Source organism: Nomascus leucogenys, chromosome 10 (assembly GCF_006542625.1).
Source record: "Nomascus leucogenys isolate Asia chromosome 10, Asia_NLE_v1, whole genome shotgun sequence".
Taxonomy (NCBI): Eukaryota; Metazoa; Chordata; class Mammalia; order Primates; family Hylobatidae; genus Nomascus; species Nomascus leucogenys.
In genome coordinates, this window is record NC_044390.1 from 4,995,752 (window position 1) to 5,016,809 (window position 21,058).

General features: G+C 42.6%; 1 protein-coding gene across 1 annotated transcript in view; it reads right to left on the reverse strand.

The window, feature by feature from the left end:
* The window catches only part of ZNF331 (zinc finger protein 331), a 59,670-nt gene extending 44,201 nt beyond the window's left edge, over nt 1–15,469 (reverse strand). Inside the window, exons 1-2 of the mRNA XM_030819749.1 lie at nt 14,420–15,469; nt 13,830–13,894 (exon numbers count right to left, since the gene is read on the reverse strand). The gene's annotated coding sequence lies outside the window, so the exon portion shown is untranslated. The remainder of the gene's footprint in view (nt 1–13,829; nt 13,895–14,419) is intronic.
* Between the last annotated feature and the right edge of the window lie 5,589 nt (nt 15,470–21,058).

The window sequence follows — 21,058 nt, forward strand, 5'->3', positions numbered from 1 at the left end:
CAGTGACTATTTTCATATTCATCAATGATTAATTTTTCAAAGCAAGGAAACATGACTGGCATCTCTCTTCTCTCCACATGCACACAGACATAATGTGACCCATGGTTGGGCTGGATTTCTTTTACAAACTATGATTTGGAGAGTTTTTGCCTCATTTACATGATTAATCGGATTCAATGTTCCAGAAACAAAACACACACATGCTTAGAGGTGGAGGGGAAGACGGTAAACATACATACTAAGTGTTAACAGTAATTATCTTTAGATGGTATAAATATGGGTAATTACAGTCGGACAGTGGCTCACACCTGTAACCCCAGCACTTTGAGTGGCCAGGGTAGGTGGATCACTTGAGGCCAGGAGTTCGAGACCAGCCTTGGCCAATATGGCGAAACCCCATCTCTACTAAAAATACAAAAATTAGCTGAATGTGGTGGCGGACACCTGTAATCCCAGCTACTCAGGAGGCTGAGGCAGGAGTTCTCTTGAACCCGGGAGGCAGAGGTTGCAGTGAACTGAGCTTGTGCCACTGCACTCCAGCCTGGGCAACAAAAGCAAGACTCTGTCTTAATAAATAAATAAATAAATAAGGGTAATTTTTAGTTTCCTCTTTGTGTGCTTCTTAGGGGAATAATTTTTTTTTTTTTTTGGTTACAGGCTTTCATTAATCCCATTATAAAGTATATAATTATAGGGAGCCCCACATTTAAAAAAAGATTAGTAAGGAAAAAGGACCATTGTTATAGGGGAGTGAGTACATTCTAGTTATTCAGGAAAGTTTGACGGACAGGCCTGTTACTGGCTGAATATATCCACATCCTACATCTGGAACCTGGGAATATGTTATGTTACAAGGCAAGATAAATAAGGTTGCAGATGGACTTAAATTGCTAACCAGCCACCCTTCAGATAGGGAGATTACCCTGAATTATCCAGGTGGGCCTGGTGCAGTTACAAAGTTCCTTAAAGTAGATGAGGGAGTTTCGAAGAAGAGAAACGTGATGACAGAAACAGGTGGGGAATGAGGTGATACAAGAACTTGACTTGTCTTTTCTGGGTTTAAAGGTGTAGGATGGGGCTGGGCACAGTGGCTTACACCTGTAATCCCAGCATTTGGGAGGCCGAGGCAGGCGGATCACTTGAGGTCAAGAGTTCAAGACCAGCCTGGCCAACATGGTGAAACCCCATCTACTAAAAAAAATACAAAAATTAGCCGAGTGTGGTGGTGCATACCTGCAATCCCAGCTACTCAGGATGCTGAGGCAGGAGAATCACTTGAATCTGGGAGGTGGAGTTTGCAGTGAGCTGAGATGGTGCCACTGCACTCCAGCCCAGGCGACAGAGTGAGACTCCGTATCAAAAAAAAAAAAAAAAAAAAAAAAAAAAAAAAAAAAAAAAAAAAAAGTAGGATGGGGTCATGAGCTAAGGAGTCTGGGCAGCCTCTAGAAGCTGGGAAAGGCCATGAAAGAGAATGCCTCCTAGAGCCTCCAAAAAGCAACACAGTCTTCAGTCTTCAACGTGTTGGTTTTAGCCCAGTGAGACCCACTTTAGACTTCTGACTTCTAGGACTTAAGATGTCACCCCCTGATCTTGAATGACCTTTCACTGTGTCTCAGCAATACAGTTGTCTTAGTCTGTTTTGGCTGCTATTAACAGCTGCTATTACAGGCATGAGCCACTGCGCCTGGCATATTTTCCTAATAACATTTTCTTTTTTCTAGCTTACTTTATTGTAGGAGTATTGCATATAACACATATACCATTCTATATTTGTGTTAATCTACTTTATGTAATCAATAAGGCTTCCTTCCATTCCACAGTAGGCTATTACATTTTTAGGGAGTCAAAAGTTAAATGTGGAGTTTTAACTGCATGGTGAGTTGTCGCCCCAGCTCCATGTTGTTCAAGGGTCAACTGTACGTATATCAGACAAAATAGAATTTAAGTCAAAAACTATAAGAAGAGCCAAAGAAAGTCATTATAGAATTATAAAGGGATCAACTCATGAAGAAGATGTATCAATTGTAAGTATGTATGTACCCAACATTGGATCATGTAAATATATAAAGCACACATTATGAGATTTGAAGGGCAAACAGACTGCAATACAATAATTGAAGGGGACTTCAAATCCTACTTTCAACAAAGGACAACTTATTCAGCAGAAAATCAATAAGGAAACACTGGAATTGAATTTTACTTTAGACCAAATGGACCTATCAGATGTATACAGAGCATCCCTCCCAACAGCAGAATACATATTCTTCTCCAGCACACATGAAAGATTCTCCAGGACAGATAACATACTAGGCCAAATAACAAGTCTTAAGAAATGTAAGGCAACTGAAATCCTATCAAGCATCTTTTCAACCACAGTGGTATTAAGCTAGAAATCAATAACAGCAGGAATTTAGGTCAATTCACAAATATGTGGAAATTAAACAACATGATAATAAGTACCAGTAGGTCAAGGAAGAAGTTAAAAGTTTAACTTAAAAATATTTTGAAATAAATGCAAAAGGAAACAACATACCAAATCTTGAGAAACGCAGGAAAAGCAGTTCTAAGAGAGAAGTTTATAGCAATAAACACCGACATTAAGAAAGGAGAGGCCGGGCGCGGTGGCTCACGCTTGTAATCCCAGCACTTTGGGAGGCCAAGGCGGGCGGATCACGAGGTCAGGAGATCGAGACCACGGTGAAACCCCGTCTCTACTAAAAAATACAAAAAATTAGCCGGGCGTGGTGGCGGGCGCCTGTAGTCCCAGCTACCTGGAGAGGCTGAGGCAGGAGAATGGCGTGAACCCGGGAGGCGGAGCTTGCAGTGAGCCGAGATGGCACCACTGCACTCCAGCCTGGGCGACAGAGTGAGACTCCGTCTCAAAAAAAAAAAAAAAGAAAGGAGAAAGACCTTAAACAAACATTACTTCTCAAGGAACTTGAAAAAGAACAAATGAAGCTCACAGTAATAAAAGGAATAATAAAGGTCGGAGACTTTTATTATGGAGACTAGAGAAACAATATGGGAAGATTAATGAAACCAAGAGTTGATTTTTTGAAAAGATAAACAACATTGAAAAACCATGAGACTTTCAAAGACAAAAAGAGGGAAGACTCAAAAATCAATGAGATCAGAAATGAAAATGGAGACATTACAATTCATACCACATAAATACAAAGAATCGCGAGACTACAATGAACAATTAGGTGCCAAAAAAATTGGATAACCTAGAAGATTAATTCCTAGAAACACACAACCTACCAAGACGGAATGATGAAGAAACAGAAAAATCTGAACACATCAGTAATGAGTAAAAAGATTGAATAAATAATACAGAATCTCTGGTCAAAGAATAGCCCAGGACTTGATGATGGCTTCATTGCTGTATTCTACCAAATATTCACAAAATATTCTTCTGAAACTCTTCCAAAAAGTTATAGAGGAAGGAATACTACCAAGTTGCTGCAGTATTATTCACAATACCCCAGGGGAAAACAAAAAAAATCAACCTACATGTTAATCAGTAGAGGAATGGGTAAAGAAAATGTGGCATATATCACAAATGAATACTATTCAGCCTTAAAAACCAAGAAAATCCAGCCATTTGTGATAACATGGGTGAACCTAGAGGACATTATATTAAGTGAAATAAGCCATGCATAGAAAGGTCCACCTGCATTATCTCACTTATTTAAGTGTCAAAAAGCTGAACTCATAGAAGCAAAGAGTGGAATGATGGTTACCAGAGGCTGGGACAGGGGTGGGAACAGGGAGATGAATGGCTACAAAGGCTAGAGAGGAGGAATAAATTCTGCATATCTATTTTATAACCTGGTGACTATAATGAATAACAATGTATATTTGAAAATTGCTGAGAGATGTTAAATGTTCTAATCACAAAAATGATAACTAGTAAGGTGAAGGGTATGTTATTCACTTTGGTTTCATCACTCCATAACGCACACACGTATCAAAACATAATGTTGTACATAATAAGCACATAATTTGTTATCAAATAAAAATAAAAAATAAAAGATGTCATTTTAATAAAACAACAATCCGAATAAATAAATAAAAAGAAGAAAAATACAGAACTATATGTGGCCCATAAATCCCTCTACTGCTGAACCTTTTACAGAAAAAATTTGCCAACTCTGTCCTAGATCCAGAACTCATATCCAAAATCAAACCACATTGCTTCTCACTGTGCACACAAAGCAAGTGGAAAAAAACAACTCTGAAGCTGTCAGCTTCAAAGAAAATCTAGTAAACAGAACAAATTTCAATTTATTGATTACCTGAAAAACATTTATGCCTTTGATGACACAGAAGTTTGCTCAAACTCCACTCTTAAAAGCCTCACAAAGCTGACAACCTTGTCATGTAGTCAAAACATCTACTTTCTGGCTGTGATATGAAAATCAGACTTAGAGAAAAGACTAAAGATAAGTGGTGTTCGATTCCACTTAAAAACGAATCCTTTTCTTAGCAAACCACATTCTAATATCAAGCACTAATGTTAAGCTCCAGGAGGTATTTTTCTATACCATCAGATTCTTAGAAGAGCAGAGCACACAGAAAGAGCTACACAGTTTGCCAAAGGGGCACAGGAATAACATTCAGAAGACAGACTTGGTCAATGGGGAGTACATTGAGGGATATCCCTGTATGAACCCCTCACACCTCTTTGGAAAGGATGACTGGGATAAGTTGTTATTGTGAGAATATTTAGGGGCAAGGGAGGTAAATAGTCCTGTCTTATAAACACTAATCATTTAATGAATAGAACGTAACTCACTTGAACCTTGATTTTAAGATGGGTAAATGATTCTTCCTCTCAAGGGGTGCTTTTTCAGAAGGATGTTGGTTTAGGGGAAAGAGGAGGATAAGAATGAGAAGCTAGGGTCTTTCTAGGTGCACAGCCTACATTAGAAAATACCTTATAAGGCACACCTGCCCTCAGGCCATATCTATAACAATCAGAAGTCAGAGGGCACCGGGATCAGGGTGTTTCAGAGATTCCTGGGGTATACGTTGTATTAACTGGAGTTATAGACTGTGTAGCTGACCTCCCTCTATAAGGATGGTCACCCTGCATGGGTCCCATTGCCCCCAAGATACTCGCACACCTGTCACAATTATGGGGACAGAGCTGGCACATCATCCCCACACACACCCACACAAATGCGTCTTCTACTCACACGCCAGGTCCCGGTTACCCCTGCAGATGCCAATGTACATGCACACACAGACACATATTTCCACATGTGCTGCAGCACTGACTGGAAAAATGGCCAAAACGCCAAGTGATGCCCTGTACATACCGACAGTTGCTTTGAGGCTGCTTCCTTTTATGTCTGAAGGGAGTGTGAATTTTACCTCTGAACTTGTCCTTCAAGCCATGATGGCCCAGCAGACAAGCATTAATTCGCCTTACCCTATTGGTCTTCCCTTTGCATCAAATATTATTAGAAAAATACAAGTTATAAAACAAATTGTATTTACCTACACATGGAACCTGTGAATTCAGAATTATTTGGTTATAACTCGACATCCATGGGTGATATGGCTTGAATATTTGCCCCGTCTAAATCTCAAGTTGAACTGTCATCCCCAGTGCTGGAGGTGGGGCCTGGTGGGAGGTGTTTGGGTCATGGAGGCAGATCCCTCATGTCTTGGTGCTGTCTTGGCCATGGTGAGTGAGATCTTGCAAAATCTGGTCATTTAAAAGTACATGGTATCCCCCGCACCTCCCGCCACTGCTGTGTCCCAACCTTACCCCTCCTTTTGCCATGTGACGTGCCTGCTCCCACTTCGCCTTCCAAGTAAAGTGGAGTAAAAGCTCCTGAGGCCTCCCTAGAAGCCAAGCAGATGCCAGATCTCAATATCATGCTTCCTTTTCAGCCTTCAGAAGCATGAGACAATATAATCTTTATAAATTACCCAGTCTCAGGGATTTCTTGATAGCAGTGCAAGAATGGCCTATCTGAGTGGGTGCTGTCAGAATGATGTTCCCTTCCTAGCAGCTCTCAAGGCACATCACCTGGAATTCCCCACAATCTGTGATCACAGGCTGCCCTGAGCTGCTTCTACTCAGTTTCCCCTCCTTGCTGGGTTATAGACAACATACAGATAGCAGCTGTGTTCTTTTAGTTATTCTCATTCTTCGTGCTAATATCACAGAGTTTGGCATACTGCAGACACTTAACAAGTCTGATTTTGACTCAAAATTCTGGTTTTCAAAATTTATCTGAAGGACACGGCTATAGTCATACACAAATGTTTGTGCAAGAATATTCAGGGCATTTTTTCTCTGTGAATTTTCTTTAGAATGGAGATAAAGATTCACATGCAGTTGTAAGGAACAATACAGCGAGAGAAATCCTGTTTACCTTTCACCTGATTTACACCAATGATGACTGACCTACAGTATAATACCACAACCAGGACACTGTCCTTGATGCAATCAATTGATATTATTCCACTTCTCCAGAGAATAATTTTTTCTTTTTTTTTCTTTTAAAGACAGAGTCTTGCTCTGTCGCCCAGGCTGGAGTGCAGTGGCATGATCTCGGCTCACTGCAAGCTCCACCTCCCGGGTTCACACCATTCTCCTGCCTCAGCCTCCCGAGTAGCTGGGACTACAGGTGCCTACCACCACACCCGGCTAATTTTTGTATTTTTAGTAGAGATGGGGTTTCACCGTGTTAGCCAGGATGGTCTCGATCTCCTGACCTCGTGATCCACCCACCTCAGCCTCCCAAAGTGCTGGGATTACGGGCTTGAGCCACCATGCCCAGCCTTCAGGGAATAATTTTTAAAAAATAAAAAAAATAGGTTGGGTGCGGTGGCTCATGCCTGTAATCCCAGCACCTTGGGAGGCCAAGGTGGGCAGATCAGCTGAGGTCAGTTGTTTGAGACCAGCCTGGCCAACATGGTGAAACCTCGTCTCTACTAAAAATACAAAAAAATCATCCAGGTGTGCGGACAGGCAGCTGTAGTCCCAGCTACTCGGGGGAGCTGAGGCAGGAGAATTGCTCAAACCCAGGAGGCGGAGGCTGCAGTGGGCTATGATTGCGCCACTGCACTCACTCCAGCCTGGGCAACAGAGCGAGACTCTGGCTCAGAAAAAAAAAAAAAAAAAAGAAATATCTGACAGTAGAGGACAGATTAAATAAATTATGATCTGCTATATCATGACATAAAATACATTTCCTAATGATACTGATCCATATAATTGAGAAAGCATTTATGATGTATTACCAAATGAAGAAAGTAGGTTTAAAAAGGTACATGTAATTTGGGCAGAGGTACTTTGGAGAAATTAAGAACACAGGCTCTGGCCGGGCGCGGTGGCTCACGCCTGTAATCCCAGCACTTTGGGAGACCGAGGCGGGCAGATCATGAGGTCAGGAGATCGAGACCATGGTGAAACCCCGTCTCTATTAAAAAATACAAAAAATTAGCCGGGCGCGGTGGCTGGCGCCTGTAGTCCCAGCTACTCGGGAGGCTGAGGCAGGAGAATGGCGTGAACCCAGGAGGCGGAGCTTGCAGTGAGCCGAGATTGCGCCACTGCACTCCAGCCTAGGCGACAGAGCGAGACTCCGTCTCAAAAAAAAAAAAAAAAAAAAAGAACACAGGCTCTGCAGTACAACTTTCAGGGTGTGAATCTGAACTCTGACAGTTACTAACCTCACAGTGTCTTTTTCCTCACTGGTGAAACTGGAATATAAAGACCATAAGATACGGCTATGTCAATTATCAAGTAAGATAATCTACATAAAACATAGTAATACATAACAATTACTTTACATAAGTTAGCTATTTTTATTAAAGATCAATGACATTACATATCCCTTAATCCATTTTTAGAAAAGAAACACGAGGCTGCTGTTTTCTTGTGCTAAAATATGTGCTTCTCAATCAGCTATCAATATCATGAATGCTAACTAAAAATAACTTTCCAAGCCTGATGTTAAGCATGAATTTATTTGAATCAGCAAAATTAGCAAAAATGATTCTAAGACACATAAGAAGAAAATGTTCCCTCTTTACCAGCAACTAGGGAAATAGAGACATGATTCTGCATCAGAAATCAAGTTTAAAGAATCTAATCTGAGAAGAGATACCAAATCGAGAATATTAGCAAGAGACTGAATCATGTGTTCTGTGTGATATGGGAGATTCATGTAATTATTTCAAATTATTGCCACCTTAATCATTTCATGTATTTGGATTTCATGTATCTTGGATTTGTTACTTGTACATATAATCATAAAAATGTTACTTGTATATATTTGGAAGGCATCAGACATCACTGATTATCATTCTCTGTCAAAGAAACATTAAAATCATAGAAAATCTAACTCTGAAAGGCTCTCTTTCTTGATAATCTGCTGTCATGGGATTAGTTTGAAATGGTGTATCTCTAATTCTATAAGGTGTAAACATGTGAGGCTTTTCAAAGCAAGAGAAAGATAACTGGCCTGCCTCTCTCTTCTCCACATGTACACAAATGTAATGTGACCCATGGCTGGGTTGGATTGCTTTCACAAACTAAGATTCGAAGAGTCTTTAACTCATTTACATGATCAATTAGCAGGATTAAATGCTCCAGAAACAAACATACACACGTGTTTAGTGGGGGAGTGGGAGACAGGACACATACCTAGAAAATGTTAACAGTAAATACTCACAGTTAACAGTAAATCCTCACCTCTTTCTCTTCTTCTGACCCCCCTCATCTACTTCTAATACCCTGTGATTACATTGGGCCCACTGGCACAATTCAGGATAATCTCCCTGTCTTAAGGTTGGCTGATTAGCAACTTCAGTCCATCTACAACTGAAATTTCCCTTGCCCCTGCAACACCACATATTCCCGCATTCATGAATTAGGGTGCGGACATTTTTGAAATACACTTATTCTGCTTAACACAAGCCTATCCATTCAAACATTTGTTAATAACTACAAAGTACCAGCACCTTCATAACTCTGATTTTTTCACCTTGAGTAATCATTTTTTTAAATTCAGGACTTCCTTAAGTTGTATTTCTTTTTTTTTTTTTTTAAAGATGGAGTCTCACTCTGTCACCCAGGCTGGAGTGCAGTGGCACAATATCGGCTCTCACTGCAACCTCCACCTCCTGGGTTCAAGTGATTCTCCTGCCTCAGCCTCCTGGGTAGCTGGGATTACAGGCACATGCCATCACGCCTGGCTAATTTTTGTATTTTTAGTAGAGACGGGGTTTCACCATGTTGGTCAGGCTCAAACTCCTGACCTTGTGATCCGCCTGCCTTGGCCTCCCAAAGTGCTGGGATTACAAGCATGAGCCACTGCGCCCAGCAAGTTATATTTCTTATAACGCAATTAATGCAGGCCTGGTATAAAAAAATTAGTTCCTGGGCCAGGCGTGGTGGCTCACGCCTGTAATCCCAGCACTTTGGGACGCCGAGGTGAGCGGATCACGAGGTCAGGAGATTGAGACCATCCTGGCTAACACGGTGAAACCCCCTCTCTACTAAAAATACAAAAAATTAGCCGGGCGCGGTGACGGGCGCCTGTAGTCCCAGCTACTTGGGAGGCTGAGGCAGGAGAATGGCGTGAACCTGGGAAGCGGAGCTTGCAGTGAGCCGAGATCGCGCCACTGCACTCCAGCCTGGCAACAGAGCGAGACTCCGTCTCAAAAAAAAAAAAAAAAAAAGAAAATTTCTATGCCAAAAAATTGAATAATGTAGAAGAAATGAATAAATTCCCAGTAATATACAATCTATCAAGATTGAATCATGAAGAAATACAAAATCTGAACATACTAACAGGTAAGGAGGGTGAATAAGCAATAAAATATCTCCCATGAAAGACCAGAACCTGATGCCCTCACTGCTGAATTCTACCAAACATTCAAAGACCTAATACAATGCTTCTCAAACTCTTCCAGAAAATTCAAGAGAAGGGACTATCTCCAAGCTCATTTTATAAGACCAGCATGACCAAACCCAACAAGGACACTGCAAGACAAGAAAAATCACTGGCCAATATCTTTCATAAACATAAAAGCAAAAATCCTCAGCAAGATACTAGCAAACTGAACTCAGTAGCATATAAAAAGGATCATTCACCATGATCAAGCGGGATTTATCCCAGGAATGCAAGTATGGTTCAACATATACAAATCTATAAATCTGATATAGCACATTGACAGAATGAAGGATAAAATCCTTATGATCATCACAATAGATCCAGAAAAAGCATCTGACAAAATTCAGCAGCCTTTCCTAATAAAAACTCTCAACAGATTAGGTATTGAGGAATGTACCTCAATATGATAAAGGTGATATAACACAAGCACATAGCTAACATCATAATCAATGGTGAAAAGTCGAAATATCAGGAACAAGATGAGGATTCCCACTCTTACCACTTCTAATCAATGTAGTACTAGAAGCCTTAGGCAGAGCAATTAGGCAAGAAAAAGGAAAGCCAATCAAATAGGAAGTGAAGAAGTTAAACTGTTCCTGTTTGTAGATGACATGATCTTATACATATAGAAAACCCTAAAAGCTCCATCAAAAAACGATTAGAAATAATAAATGAATTCAGTAAAGTTGTAGTATGCAACATCAACATTAAAAAATCAGTAGTATCCCTTACAAAATCTATGTGCAAAAATCACAAGCATTCCTATACACCAATAACAGACAAACAGAGAGCCAAATCATGAGTGAACTCCCATTCACAATTGCTACAAGGAGAATAAAATACCTAGGAATCCAACTTACAAGGGATGTGAAGGACCTCTTCAAGGAGAATTACAAACTGCTCAGTGAAATAAAACAGGAAACAAATGGAAGAACATTCCATGCTCATGGACAGGAAGAATCAATATCGTGAAAATGGCCATATTGCCCAAGGTAATTTATGGATTCAATGCCATCCCCATCAAGCTACCAATGACTTTCTTCACAGAATTGGAAAAAACTACTTTAAAGTTCATACGGAACCAAAAAAGAGACCACATTGCTAAGAAAATTCTAGGCAAAAAGAACAAAGCTGGAGGTATCACACTACCTGACTTCAAACTATACTACAAGGCTACAGTAACCAAAACAGCATGGTACTGGTACCAAAACAGAGATATAGACCAATGGAACAGAACGGAGGCCTCAGAAATAACACCACACATCTACAACCATCTGATCTTTGACAAACCTGACAAAAACAAGAAATGGGGAAAGGATTCCCTATTTAATAAATGGTGCTGGGAAAAGTGGCTAGCCACACGTAGAAAGCTGAAACTGGATACCTTCCTTACATTTTATACAAAAATTAATTCAAGACGGATTAAAGACTTAAATGTTAGACCTAAAACCATAAAAACCCTAGAAGAAAACCTAGGCAATACCATTCAGGACATAGGCATGGGCAAGGAATTCAGGACTAAAACACCAAAAGCAATGGCAACAAAAGCCAAAATAGACAAATAGGATCTAATTAAACTAAAGAGCTTCTGAGCAGCAAAAGAAACTACCATCAGAGGGAACAGGCAACCTACAGAATGGGAGAAAATTTTTGCAATCTACCCATCTGACAAAGGGCTAATATCCAGAATCTACAAAGAACTCCAACAAATTTACAACAAAAAAACAAACAACCCCATCAAAAAGTGGGCCAAGGATATGAACAGACACTTCTCAAAAGAAGACGTCTATGCAGCCAACAGACACATTAAAAAATGCTCATCATCACTGGTCATCAGAGAAATGCAAATCAAAACCACAATGAGATACCATCACACACCAGTTAGAATGGCAATCATTAAAAAGTCAGGAAACGACAGATGCTGGAGAGGATGTGGAGAAATAGGAACGCTTTTACACTGTTGGTGGGAGTGTAAATTAGTTCAACCATTGTGGAAGACAGTGTGACGATTCCTCAAGGATCTAGAACTAGAAATACCATTTGACCCAGCAATCCCATTACTGGGTATATACCCAAAAGATTATAAATCGTGCTACTATAAAGACACATTCACACATGTTTATTGTGGCACTATTCACAATAGCAAAGACTTGGAACCAACCCAAATGTCCATCAATGATAGACTGGATTAAGAAAATCCAGTATACACCATGGAATACTATGCAGCCATAAAAAAAAGACGAGTTCATGCCCTTTGCAGGGACATGGATGAAGCTGGAAACCATCATTCTGAGCAAACTATCACAAGGACAGAAAAATGTTCTAACTCATAGGTGGGAACTGAACAATGAGATCACTTGGACACAGGGTGTGGAATATCACACACCAGGGCCTGTCGGAAGGTGGGGGGCTAGGGGAGGGATAGCATTAGGAGAAATACCTAATATAAATGACGAGTTGATGGGTGCAGCAAAACAACATGGCACATGTATACCTATGTATTAAACCTGCACGTTGTGCCCATGTACCCTAGAACTTAAAGTATAAAAAAAAAAAAAAAAAAAAAAAAAAATTAAAGAAACTATAAAAAAGAAATAACAGTATATCACATAAAATATAGTTTTTTTAACATATAAAAAAACAAAAAAAAAAAAAAAAAAAAAAAAAAAAAAAAAAAAAAAAAAAATGTGTAAAAAAAAAAAAAAAAAAAAAAAAAAAAAAAAAAAAAAAAAAAAAAAAAAAAAAAAAAAAAAAAAAAAAAAAAAAAAAAAAAAAAAAAATCAGTAGTATATATACACTAACAACTATTTGAAAAAGAAATCAAGGCTGGGCATGGTGGCTAACAGACAAATGAATTGCATCATTAAAAAACTTCTGCACAGCAGAGCAATCAACAGAGTGAAGAGAGAACCTATGGATTAGAAGGAAATATTTGCAAACCATACATCTGATAAGCAGTTAATATTCACGATATATAAGAAACTCACACAACTCAAGAGTGTGAAAAAAATGTGATTAAAAATTGGGACAAAGGCAGGACATGGTGGCTCACACCTGTAATCCCAGGACTTTGGGAGGCTGAGGCGGGCAGATAACTTGAAGTCAGGAGTTCGAGACCAGCCTGGCCAACATGATGAAACCCCGTCTCTACTAAAAATACAAAAATTAGCCAGGCATGGTGGCGGGTGCCTATAATTCCAGCTACTCGGGAGGCTGAGGCAGGAGAATCGCTGGAACCTGGGAGGCAGAGGTTCCAGTGAGCTGAGATCATGCCATTGCACTCCAGCCTGGAGGACAAGGGCAAAACTCCATCTCAAAAGAAAAAAAAAAAAAAAAAAAAAAAATATATATATATATATATATATATATACATATATATAGTATATTTGAAAATTGCTGAGTAGAGTTTTAATGTTCTCATGACAAAAATAATAATTAGTGAGGTGATGGATACGTTCATCAGCCTGATTTAATTATCTCATAATGTATACATATATCAAAATGTGTACACAATAAATAGAATTTGTCATTTGCCAATTATACAAAAATTTTAAAAATTAATCATGTTAAAAAAATAACTACAATAATAAAAAATAAACAAAAGACCAAAGATATCTGGTGTCTCCTTCCACCCAAAAATAAATCCCTTCCTTATCAAACCACACTGTGATATAAAGTGCTAGAATTAATCTCTTCTGTACCATCAGATTCTTCGACAATTTTTAGACATTTTAGAAGAGCGTAGGTCAATGGAGAATACACGGAGGAATGACCTGCACAGCTCTGTCACATCCCTTGGGGAGGAATTAGTGGGATAAATGGCTATTTGGGAAGATATGCGCCCAAGGAAAGTAAATAGTCTTAAATTGTATAAACGCAAATCATTGAATGAACAAAAAGCTAACTCACCTGAAACCTTACTTTAGGACATATAACACTTCTTCCTCCTCCGGGATGCTTTTCCTGAAGGCCAGCTGGCCAGAGGGGAAAAGGAAGATAAGAATGAGGCACCAGGACCTTTCCGGATCACAAGCTATGTTAGAAAATAGCGCACACGTCCAGGCGCGGTGGTTCACGCCTGTAATCCCAGAACTTTGGGAGGCCGAGGGGGGCGGATTATGAGGTCAAGAGATCGAGACCATCCTTGCCAATATGGTGAAACCCCGTCTCTACTAAAAATACAAAAATTAGCTGGGCGTGGTGGCGTGCGCCTGTGGTCCCAGCTACTCGGGAGGCTGAGGCAGGGGAATCGCTTGAACCCGGGAGCCGAGATTGCGCCACTGCACTCCAGCCCTGGGCGACAGAGCAAGACTCTGTCTCAAAAAAAAAAAAAAAAAAGAAAGAAAGAAAAGGCACACTTGTCCCCAGACCACAGTTAAAATCAATCAGAAATAAGAGGGCACAGGCATGTGAGTTTTTCAGAGAAATGCTGGAAAACTCTAGGAACTGGGGTTCTGAAACATGGAGCTGCCCCTCTCCCCGCCTCCCATGTCAGGTACCTCTTTCTTCCCCAAAAGGAATTCTATTCTTGAGGTTACTTCCTCTTGTCGTCAGGTAGTGTGCATGGAGAGCACTTCTGGCTCCAAAATTGCCATCTCGTGACTTGTGAAGCCTTCTTCTTGGTCATTTTCACAACAGCGTCGAGCCTCTCACGTCACTTTGGGACCACTGCTCCCTAGCAGGTACCACATGGCTGGAAGGCGAAGGCACAGGAAGCAATGGAGACACTAGAAAGACAGGTGACATGGTCGCACACACCTGTGCTCACTCAAAAGGCCATGCACCCAGGCCCGATCCCGACTAGTCACAGCCGCACACTCGCTGGCCCTTTCACACCCACATACGCTCACACCAGAGAGACACTGACTGTCCCTGTCAACCTGACAGAAGTGCAAAGGCACATTTCAGAGACACGGAGACCCGTCCTGGCCGTGCCACCTCTGCAGACCCCACCAACATTGACCTCGCACAGAGCGGAGGTGCAGAGACACAGCCTGGCTGCGTCACCCCTACAGGTGCCCTTACAGCCCGGCGCTATGGCCCTCATAGACGTCTACACACACCTGTGTCACAGTTTATGGGGACAAAGCCCGGCCGCGTCAACCCCGCATGCATCACAGCTAGGGGAACGGGGCTTGTTCGCGTTACCCCACAGACGAAGACAATCATCTCAGTCACTGGGCCACGGCAGGGCCCCACCAGGCAGCCTCTGGCTCATTCACACACACACATACACACACTCCCACTTCCCTGCTCGCCGCTCCCGAATCCTCAGGCCGAAGCTTCTTCATTTTAGGGCCTCCCCGTCCCGAGTGGCTCCCTCACCGCCATTCCCCGCGGAACCCTGCTCTGGCTTCCTCCTGGGAGGCAAATAGCTCCCGGCTCGAGGCCTAACCACACCCAGCACATCAGGAGGTGAAACAAGGGCTCAGGCGCAGTTGGGATAAGGTCCAGGAGAAACCATTTTTAAAAATCCCGCGAGCATGAAGCACGCCCCTCAGCCAGCCACCCGGCTCGCTCCTCATTGGACTGTGCCCCCAATGCCCTCTGGGAAATGTAGTCCGTAACTAGAGAACCTTCGACGTAGCTGGAAGGGCGCCCGTCAGTGTTTCCCAGTATGCAACTCTACACGGCGCTAATGGAGCCGTGACCCAGAGGCCTCTGGGAAATGTAGTCCGTAACCCGGGAATGCACAAAGTTGGAAGAGGCTGTGAGGATTTCCCAGCATGCAACTCTACGCGGCCCTAAGGGCGTCGTGCGTTGAGGGCTTCTGGGAAATGTAGCTCATAACCCGGGAATCGACGTATCTGGGAGGGCGCCCATCAGTGTTTCCCAGCATGCAACTGCACACGGCCCTAATGGAGCCATGCCCCAGACACCTCTGGGAAATGCTCACTAGGCTGGAATCCTCAGCGCTGGAAGCGCGGCCCTCAGAATGCCCTTCGTCAGTGTCTCCTCCCACTGTTAGAGCAGCTGCACCCCCATAGACTTCTGGGGAAGTGTATCTCAGATTGGGAGAATCTTCAAATGCTGGAAGCCCTGTCGGCCTTCTCCCGCCCTGAAACTTTGCTTGCTTCTAAGGCGCACCACAAAAAATTCCTGGGAAAAGTGGTTCAGGCTCTAGGAGTCTACAGTTCTAATTGCTTACAGCTTGCATTTGGGATCCGTCCATAGGTAAGGCGTGTCCCCGCGTCCTTCTGGGAAGGAAATGGAGTCTGAAACGACCAGAAATCACGCCTGTAATCCCAGCACTTTGGGAGGCCGAGGCGGGTATATCACCTGAGGTCAGGAGTTCGAGACCCTCCTGCCCAACATGGTGAAACCCCGTCACTACTAAAAATACAAAAATTAGCCAGGCGTGGTGGTGTGCGCCTGTAATCCCAGCTACTCGGGAGGCTGAGGGAAGGGAATCGCTTGAACCCGGGAGGCGGAGGTTACAGTGAGCCAAGGTCACACCACTGCACTCCAGACTGGGCGATAAGAGTGAAACAGTGTCTCAAAATAATAATAATAATAAGCCCGGAAAGCTTAAAAGCTGTGATTTGGGAAAAGTTCAAAAATTTCCCAGCATGCAACATGGCCCTCCTTCGAAAAGAGCTGTGCCTCCAGAGGGTTCTTGGAAATACAGCCCGGAGCTGGAAATGCCTCTAGAAAGTGTTAGGTAGGGTGTTTACATGTGAGATTTGGGGTTCGTTTCAGCACTGCCCTTTCCCCCACCCCCCAGTAGATTGGGGAGCTCCAGGCACGTGTGTAGGGTCCTTGAGTAGGTTCCACGGGAGTGACCCGGTCGTGACTGGGTCTGTGCCAAGGCTCTCTCTGTAAGGGCAGGACTTTGCGTTTCGTTCTCTGATGCTGTCCCAGGCTTGAGAGCACTGCCTGGCTCTTCAAATGTCTCTGTGAGTGTTACCTTGGTATGGGCGGGAGGGGCCTGGGCTGTATGGCTTGCTGCACGGCAGGATATTGACAAGATGTTCTTATGATCAGGCGGTTTGGCCCTTTTTCCGGTGGGATGTCATCAGGATGTTCCTTGGACCTTTGCCCAGAAAGATATTATAGGGATGGTTTTTTTAGTTGGGCCTTTGCCCGGTAGGACATGATGAGAATGTTTCTTTAATTGGGTCTTTGTTCGCCTTGTGGTCAGGTGGTTAGGTAGGATATTTCTCACTGCCTGAACCCCTGTGAAATGTTTCACTTTGACCAATGTCTGCAAAAGAGCAGGGGGCTTACAAAATGGTGCAATTTAGACTAACACTGGGGTGTGAGATGCTTTGTCCTCAAAAATATATGCTGTCGTTGGGAGAGAACCATTGGTGGGTGTGACTGGATTTGTGATTGTGTGGACTCATCAGGGAGCCTCCTGGAGCTGAGGTAAGGGAGGGTGCCTGTGAGGTTTTTGGCCTTGATTATGACATGGATGAGATTGTATGTTTCTATGAACGTGTGGGTAAGACTACTGTATAGAGTACCCTTGACATAAGTAACTCCATCTTAGAAAAAGACTCCATCTTGCATTCCATAGGGCACTTTGCCAACAGGGACAAGATGTTTTGCTTAATAAATAAATAATAAAGATTGCATCCAACCAGATAAGGATATAAACAAGCACATTCTTCCACTGTCTGTCCTCCCCAGAGGACTCTGTGGCCATAAAAGGAGCAAGGCTTCAGTGGCTTGAAATAACCATCTTAACTGACAACCGTCCTGCTGTCATTTGTGATGAGCACTTGGCATCTGCTGCTGAAGCCTCCTTGCAAGACCAATGGGCCTGCCCAGCCCTGACCAAGGGCTTTGTTCCTCTCCCTAGACTGACTTGTTAACCCTTTCTCCTCTTTTCTCTTGATGTTAAACATTACTTTGTTTATTGTGAAATGTTTAATCTATAACATTTATATATATTGATTAAGTACACTCTTATATATGGTTTGCAATATTGACTGACTTGTGAAGTGGCTTGAGCCTGCGTGCCTATGGCTCTGACTACTAAGTGAAGGGGCAGTACCAAAGAGAATTGTCTTGTATTAGTCAGGGTTCTCCAGAGAGACAGAACTAATAGGATATATGTCTACAGGAAAGGAAGTTTATTAGGGAGAACTGGCTTACACGATCACAGGGCCAAGTCTCATGATAGGCCATCTGCAAGCTGAGGAAAAAAGAAGCCAGTAGTGGCTCTGTCCAAGTCCAAAAGCCTCAGAAGCAAGGAAGCCAACTGTGCAGATGTCAACCTGTGGCCAGAGGCCACAGGGCCCCCGGCAAACCACCAGTGTAAGTCTAAGAGTCCAAAGACCAAAGAACCTGGAATCTGATGTCCAAGGGCAGAAGTGGAAGGAAGCATCCAGCACGGGAGAAAGATGAAAGCCAGAAGACTCAGCAAGCAAAGGTATCCCACCTTCTTCTGCCTTCTGTGTTCTACCCGAGCTGGCAGCCAATTGCATGGTGTCCACCCACATCGAAGGTGGGTCTTCCTCTCTCCATCCACTGACTCGAACATCAGTCTCCTCTGGCAACACCCCCACAGACACACCCAGAAACAATCCTTTACCAGCTGCCTAGGCTTCCTTCAATCCAATCAAGTTGACACTTAATATTAACCATCACATGCCTCTTTGGGAACTCCAGGTGGCTCATGGCTTTTGTGATTGAAATAGCATCAATCAAAGCCTGACACTGTGGAAAGATACAAACGTGGTGTGGACCTGGTTATCTCTGGACCACTGGTGGTTTGCTGGGGGCTCTCGGGCCTTTGGCCACAGGCTGAAGGCTGCGCTGTTGGCTTCCTTGCGTCTGAGGCTTCTGGACTCGGACTGAGCCACTACCGGCTTCTTTCTTCCTCAGCTTGCAGATGGGTTATCATGGGACTTTGCCTTGTGATTGTGTGAGCCAACTCTCCCTAATAAATCAGAGATAAACCAAATCTCAGCAGATTTGAACCTGCGTGGGGAGAGTAATGAAGACATAAACAGTCTCCTGGTCTGGGCTGAGTTGTCTGTTGATCTTGCAAAGAAGAATCTTTGATGTGGGTAGAAACTTCGGCAGCAGATGTCAAGTGCTTATCACAAATGACAGCAGGATGGTTGGCAGTTAAGATGGCCATTTTGCGCTGCTGAAGCCCAGCTTCTTTTATGGCCAGAGTCCTGTGGGGAGGACTGATAGTGGAAGAATGTGCTTGTTTATGTCCTTATCTGCTTGGATGCAGTCTTTATTATTTATTTACTAAGCAAAACATCTTGTCCCTGTTGGCAAAGTGCCCCATGAAATGTAAGATGGAGTCTTTTTCTAAGATGGAGTTACTTATGTCAAGGGTGCTCCATACAACTACTAACTATACAACTACTATACAACTCTATACAACAGGTGTTTTCATTTTGATGGTTGGGCTGTTGTGCACGTTTTCTAGTGGTTTTACAGAGCTCTGTTGGGGGATTTGTCAAATGGCATTGCACGTTATTACTGTCCGTGATGATGTTAGCCTACTCTAGCACGTGTGCCTGTGGAATTATATCTCTGTGTGTACTGGTGAACATAAGCCCAGTCTCATCTGAAACAAAGTGAATAATGCTGTTTCTTTTGAGAACATCAAATTTGTTAAAATTTGGTATACAAATTCTCAATTTATCTGGCACTAAAGTAGACATTTCATATTGAATCAACATATTGTATTTTTATGGAGAAGTGTGTAAGTCAACACAACCTGTTTTTTAATTTTTAACTAAGAAAGAAGAATAAAAAAGATGTTACTTTAATCCAAAATAAGCAACAAAAAAGCAGCAGCTACTTTGTCTCTTTCACAAGTTGTAAGGAGTTAGCTTCCATTTTCTTGTGCTGTTTAGGGGCCTGGATAACTATATTTAAAAAGCTCTGGACTACAGATGTAACTTTCCTCTTGGACATAGGTTTAGGGCCTAGAATCAGGAAGTCAGGGAACCTCCTGGATGTTAGGTGAGGCATCTTGATCTTTTCATTCTCTGAACAAGAAAGGTTAACTCAGAAAACAGAAGTACTCTGTTTAAGAATCTTCAGTTTATCCTTAAGAAACTACTTGCATTTTTTAAAACCATAGGCAATTAATACTTTTTTTTTTTTTTTTTTTGTGATGGAGTCTCGCTCTATTGTCCAGGCCAGAGTGCAGTGGCCCATCTCGGCTCACTGCAACCTCTGCTTGCTGGGTTCAAATGATTCTCCTGCCTCAGCCTCCTGAGTAGCTGGGATTAAAGGCATGCACCACCATGCCCAGCTAATTTTTGTATTTTTAGTAAAGACAGGGTTTCACCATGTTAGCCAGGCTGGTCTCGAACTCCTGACCTCAGGTGATCCGCCCACCTTGGCCTCCCAAAGTGCTGGGGTTATGGGTGTGAGCCACCACGCCCGGCCCAATAAATACATATTTTAATGACCAGTCTAAAATACAAAACTAGCCTGCCACATCTTAGTAAGGATCTGGTTTCTGAGGCCTCCCCAGAAATGAAGAAATGAATATCATGCAATATTTTTCTTTCTGTGTCTTCCTTATTTCTCTTGGCATAACATCTACCAGCTTTTTTCTTGTTGTCATAAATGGCAGAATTTCCATGTTTTCATGGCCAAATAATATTTTACTGTGTATATATCACATTTTATTTACCCATTTGTCCTTTGAAGGAAATTTAGGTTGTTTCCATGTCTTGGCCATGGTGAATAATACTGTGGTGAACATGAAGATGGAGATAGAAGGGGTGTAAAAGGAGCTTCGAAAGAAGTCAGTGCAGCCGGGCGCAGTGGCTCGTGCCTGTAATCCCAGCACTTTGGGAGGCCAAGGAAGGCAGATCACCTGAGGTCGGGAGTTTGAGACCAGCCTGACCAACATAGAGAAACCCCGTCTGTACTAAAAATACAAAATCAGCCAGGTGTGGTGGTGCATACCTGTAATCCCAGCTACTCAGGAGGCTGAGGCAGGAGAATTGCTTGAACCCAGGAGGTGGAGGTTGCAATGAGCCGAGATCGCGCCATTGCACTCCAGCCTGGGCAACAAGAACAAAACTCCGTCTCAAAAACAAACAAACAAAAAACAAAAAAAGTCAGTGCTCTACACTGAACGAAGGATGGAGGGTGACAGAAATGCCCCCACGTTAAAATGACACAAAATGCTGCTGTCTTACTGAAGT